The 6,000-nt window shown below is 40.4% G+C and overlaps 1 protein-coding gene across 2 annotated transcripts in view; it reads left to right on the top strand.

The window, feature by feature from the left end:
* Positions 1-6,000, top strand: part of LOC103278642 (putative ferric-chelate reductase 1) — a 56,359-nt gene continuing 50,359 nt past the window's right edge. For both annotated transcript variants that reach the window (XM_062979556.1, XM_062979555.1), the window contains exon 1: positions 1-902. The gene's annotated coding sequence lies outside the window, so the exon portion shown is untranslated. The remainder of the gene's footprint in view (positions 903-6,000) is intronic.

Raw genomic sequence — 6,000 nt, 5'->3', positions numbered from 1 at the left:
TGAATAAGAGCCAATCCGGTGTAACAGTATGAGTGTTGGATTAAGGATGCATCTGCACTGTATAATTAATATAGTTTGACACTACTTTCATTGTCATGGCCCAATGTTATGGGATCACTGGTGCTGCAGTTTCACAAAGACTTTAGCTTTCTCTGCCAGTGCTGGTGCTTCATTAAACAACAACTCTCATAGTGTTGAGCCATGACAGTGAACGTGGTGTCAAATTAAATTAATTCTAGAGTGTAGATGCACCCTGAGAGACAAAGGTTCAAATGCTTACTTGGCCAAGGAAACCCACTGGCTGATTTTGGACAAGGCACACTCTCTCAGCCTCAGAAGGCGGCCATGGCAAACCCTCTCTATAGCAATCTTGGCAAGAAAAACACATGATTGTGTCGCCATAAATCAGAAATGACTTTGAAGGTAAACAATAGTTTCCAAGGTACCGTAGATACCCTCCCCTTTTCCTTCACATACCAGTTCTTTCAATAAATGTAATATTATACATTGACCAGCAGAGGGGTCGAAAATGTTTTTGCAGCCGAAGCACTGCACTTATCAAAGCACTGAAGTTTCACAAACTTGACCGGGCCACTTGGGTACGTCTGCTTCATTTGTCCAGGCCCTTATCTCCACTTTATAGTCAGACGAGGAGTAGGAAGGCAGCCCTTGTGTGGTTGACTTTGCCTCACTATCCAAATTTACCAGGGCAGCACAGGAGGCAACTGCAAAGAACACCATTCAGGAATAAGGTGCCAGAGCAGCATTGCTTTCAATCGCACTTCTTGTTTTTCTTCTTCCCTTTTGGAAAGGCTTCTTGAAGAACTGAAGAACTGAAAGATATTCAGCAAGGGAAGTTGCTTGCGTCCTTGCATCTCCTTTTTGGAATACACTTGTTAAAGGTAAAGTAATACGCAGGTGAGGTACCGAATTTACCAGAGGGATGTGGTTCCACTTTTACTGAGCTTATTGCAGTAGACTCTCAGTTAAGCCAGCAAAAAAATAAATTAAAAAAAATCAAAGAAATAATACTTTAAATTTAAAAAAGCTATTTTCATAAAACAGTAAAACTCTGTTACATCAAGTTTGTCTTTATTTGCTTTTAGTCACTGTACTTCAATATTAATATCAAGCCAATACAGATTTTATGGTATGATGTAATATGGGATATAGTATTTGTTAGGCCTATTTTTAATAGTAACTCTCAAGCTACCAGAAACTACATTTATCTGGCATCTACCAATCTCCTTGGGTGTTGTTTAATGTGCTATGATTTGTTGTTTAATGTGCTATGATTTGTTCTATTATATTTTGTTATATTGTATTGTTCTGGGCATGGCCCCATGTAAGCTGCCCCAAGTCCCCGTTGGGGAGATGGTGGCGGGGTATAAATAAAGTTTATTATTATTTATTATTATTGGGTGCTAGTTAACTGGTATTCTACTTCATAGATGCACTGCAGGTATCTGTTGTATACAATCTGGTCGTTGCTCCTATCACATTACACTGTTACAGCACTATCATTCCACTTTAACTGTCATAGCAACCATTTATAGAATAATGGGATTTGTAGTTTAGGGAAATGCCTTTAGCATTCTCAACCAGAGAGCTCTTAGGGCTCACTACACTACAAACCTCAGAAGTTGATTTGCTCCTTACAGTTTCTGCATTTGCATCAGGAACAGGGCTTTAAAGTGCCTGTTTCGCCCTATTAAGAATCCCTTAGCAGAGATATCTGTTTGAGAGATTCTGGGACCCAAAGTCTCCAAACTAACTTTTTGTAGCTTTGCTTAGTTGTAAAAATTGGTTGTAGATCTGTATTTAAAATTGTGCAGGAAAAATGAGGGAAATTTTGGGAAAACATTGCTTCCTGTTTGTTTTCTATACAGAATTGAAGGTGCAAGTTAGTGTTTCATAATCCTGGACCACATGTGTGCTGCATTTTTATCTTTACAGTCATATTTTTAAAATTATTATATAGTATGTTGTTTTAAAGTCTAGATGTTTTAGCATGATAGGAAATTGAAAAATTATCTGAGGTTTTTGTAGTTTGTTTTAATCTTGTAAGCTAGCAGCTTTAGGTCCCCCAAATAAATAAAATATGCTAAATCTGTGTATGCAAAAACTCAGTCTTAGCAGAGATATAACTCATTCTTCACAAACACCCTTTTTGTGCAGCACTTGTGGAGAAAATGTGCCTTCGAAGCACATGATAACCTCACATCGCAAACACAATCAACCCTAGTTTTTAACATTTCAGTTTTATGTATTGCTGCAATATGGGTTGGCAACAAGAAGAAAATGCAAGGCTCTTTTTAGAAATGAAAAAAGTAAGTACATACATACATATATTGCTGGCACTCAGACCAAATATAGGAAACATTGGGCCCTTGAAGAATTTTTTTTTTGGCTTTCAACCCTTTTCAGTGATACTTGGCATAGCCAATGGTAATGAATGGTGGGATTTATAGTGCAAAATATGTAGGGAAGGGATACATTTCTTAGTGTGGTCCAGAGTAACTTAGCTCAGCAAAGTCTGATTTATAGAATTGCACTGCTATGGCATTTGTTGTTTGGTCCTTTTCCAAGAATGAAAGGAAGCACACATGGATTTTCATCAATTTTCTACTAGTATGCGTGGGAGGGAAAGAACTAAAGAAATTGTTCCCTATCTTAAAGGGAACATTTAGATGTAATATACCGTATATATTCGTGTACAAGCCAAGTTTTTCAGATCTTTTTAAGGGCTGAAAAAGCCCTCCGCCCCTCGGCTTATACTCGAGTGAGGGTCCTGGCCAACTTATTTTTGGTTGTCTGCTGAGACACTGGAAGTAGCCCAAGAAAGAAGGAAGGCGAAAGGAAACAGCGATTGGGGGGGGGGGGGGGGGGATACGCCCAACTAAATGCACAATTTAGAGGTTAGCCAGGAGAGACAAGGAACTATTTTTAAACAAGCAATGCATGGAAGTGGAAGAAGACAATAGAATAGGAAGGAAATCAGAAACATCGGAGGCAAATTTCAGGCAAAATGGGCATGATCAAAAACAAAGATGGCAAGGACCTAACAGAAGCTGAAGAAATCAAGAAAAGGTGGCAGGAATATACAGATGATCTGTATAGGAGGGATAAAAATATAGAATATATATTTGACAGTGTGGTGAGTGAATTAGAACCAGACATCCTGAGGAGTGAGGTTGAATGGGCCTTAAGAAGCACTGCTAACAACAAAGCAGCAGGAGACGATGGGACCCCAGCTGAACTGTTTAAAATCTTGAAAGATGATGCTGTCAAGGTGATGCATGCCATATGCCAGCAAATATGGAAAACACAAGAATGGCCATCAGATTGGAAAAATCAATTTACATCCCCATACCAAAAAAGGGAAACACTAAAGAATGCTCAAACTTCCGTACAGTGGCACTTATTTCCCATGCCAGTAAGGTAATGCTCAAGATCCTGCAAGGCAGACTCCAGCAATACATGGAGCGAGAGTTGCCAGATGTCCAAGCTGGGTTCAGAAAAGGCAGAGGAACGAGAGACCAAATTGCCAATATCTGCTGGATAATGGAGGAAGCCAGGGAGTTTCAGAAAAACATCTATTTCTGCTTTATTGACTATTCTAAAGCCTTTGACTGTGTGGATCATAATAAACTATGGCATGTGTTTGGTGGTATGGGGATACCAAGTCACCTTGTCTGTCTTCTGAGAAATCTGTATAAAGACCAAGTAGCCACAGTAAGAACAGACCACGGAATAACAGACTGGTTCAAGATTGGGAAAGGAGTACGGCAGGGCTGTGTACTTTCACCCTACCTATTCAACTTGTACGCAGAACACATCATGCGACGTGCGGGGCTTGACGAATCCAAGGCTGGAGTTAAAATTTCTGAAAGAAACATTAACAACCTTAGGTATGCAGATGATACCACTCTGATGGCTGAAAGTGAGGAAGAGCTGAGGAGCCTTATCACCAAGGTGAAAGAAGAAAGTGCAAAAGCCGGGCTGCAGTTAAACATCAAGAAAACCAAGATCATGGCAACCAGACCGATTGACAACTGGCAAATAGAGGGAGAAAACGTGGAGGCAGTGACAAACTTTATATTTCTAGGCACAAAGATCACTGCAGATGCAGACTGCAGCCAGAAAATCAGAAGACATCAACTTCTTGGGAGGAGAGCAATGGCCAACCTTGACAAAATAGTGAAGAGCAGAGACATCACACTGGCAAAGAAGGTCCGCATAGTGAAAGCAATGGTATTCCCCATAATAACCTATGGATGCGAGAGCTGGACCATAAAGAAGGCTGAGCGAAGGAGGATAGACGCTTTTGAATTTTGGTGCTGGAGGAAAATCCTGAGAGTGCCTTGGACCGCAAGAAGATCCAACCAGTCCATCCTCCAGGAAATAATGCCCGGCTGCTCACTGGAGGGAAGGATATTAGAGGCAAAGCTGAAGTATTTTGGCCACATCATGAGGAGACAGGAAAACTTGAAAAAGATCATGATGCTGGGGAAAATGGAAGGAGAATGGAAGAGAGGCCGACCAAAGGCGGGACGGATGGATGGTATCCTTGAAGTGACTGGCTCGTCCAGTCGTTCACTGGGGGCGGCAACGGCTGACAGGGAGCTCTGGCATGGACTGGTCCATGAGGTCACGAAAAGTCGAAAACGACTGAACTTGTGAGACGACGACGATACTAGAGTATAATTTAAGATTAGACTGTCAGAATTGGATAGTCTTATCTTAAATTACAGTTTTATGTAAATATTCAAAAACATTTAACCTACTGGTGCCTCAATCAATGTAATTTTATTGGTATCAATTTTTATCTGATTTTTGGAATTTACCAGTATTAGTAGTAGTAGTAGTAGTAGTAATAATAATAATAATAATTTTATTATTATAACCCACCACCATCTCCCAGAAGGCACTCGAGGCAGTTTACATGGGGAACAAGCCCAGTAATACACAAGAAATTCAAAGTTACATAATTAAAACATATCTATATATATAAAAGAGTGATGGCATCACGGTGACTCACAAAACAACAAAAATACAGGCCCCCCAACCTCAAAATTTGACAACACAACCCATCATCCATGCCTCAAGGTTGATACAACAAAAAGAAAAGAAAAATAAAGTCTTAATTAGAGGGAGAGCAATAATTGTTTTTTATCCAATTGCTGCCAGTTTAGAGGGCTAATCTCTGCCCACTTGGTCGCCTAGCAACCAGCCTGTCAGCAAAGGGACAGCCAGGGTTCAGTTAGGGAACAGGCAGATTTAGGCCTAATTTAGGCTTCTTCCACAGATTATTTAATTTGCACTGGATTATATGGCAGTGTAGACTCAAGGCCCTTCCACACAGCTATATAACCCATTTATAATCTTATATTATCTGCTTTGCACTGGATTATCTTGACTCCACACTACCATATAATCCACTTCAGTGTGCATTTTATACAGCTGTGAAGAAGGCGCCTCATATAATCCAGTTCTAAGCAGATAATATAAGATTATCAATATCCAGTAGACTCTCACTTATCCAACATAAACAGGCCGGCAGGATAAGTGAATATGTTGGATAAAAAGAAGGGATTCAGGAAAAGCCGATTAAACAAATTAAGCACCAAAACATCATATTATACAACAAATTTGACAGAAAAAGTAGTTCCATGTGCAGTAATGCTATGTAGTAATTGCAGTAGAGTCTCACTTATCCAACACTCACTTATCCATCAGAAATATTGTATATTCACAACCTTTAGGAAACAATATCCCCTGATGGTGCAGCGTGTTAAAGCGCTGAGCTGCTGAACTTCTGGACTGAAAGGCTGCAGGTTTGAATTGGGGGAGCGGAGAGAGCCCCCACTGTTAGCCCCAGCTTCTGCCAACCCAGAAGTTCAAAAACATGCAAATGTGAGTGCATCAATAGGTACTGCTCCGGCGGGAAGGTAACGCCGCTCCATGCAGTCATCCCACATGACCTTGGAGGTATCTATG

The sequence above is a fragment of the Anolis carolinensis genome, chromosome 4 (genome assembly GCF_035594765.1).
Source record: "Anolis carolinensis isolate JA03-04 chromosome 4, rAnoCar3.1.pri, whole genome shotgun sequence".
Taxonomy (NCBI): Eukaryota; Metazoa; Chordata; class Lepidosauria; order Squamata; family Dactyloidae; genus Anolis; species Anolis carolinensis.
The sequence above is the reverse complement of the archived record's forward strand: the minus strand, read 5'-3'. Positions and strand labels throughout refer to the sequence as shown.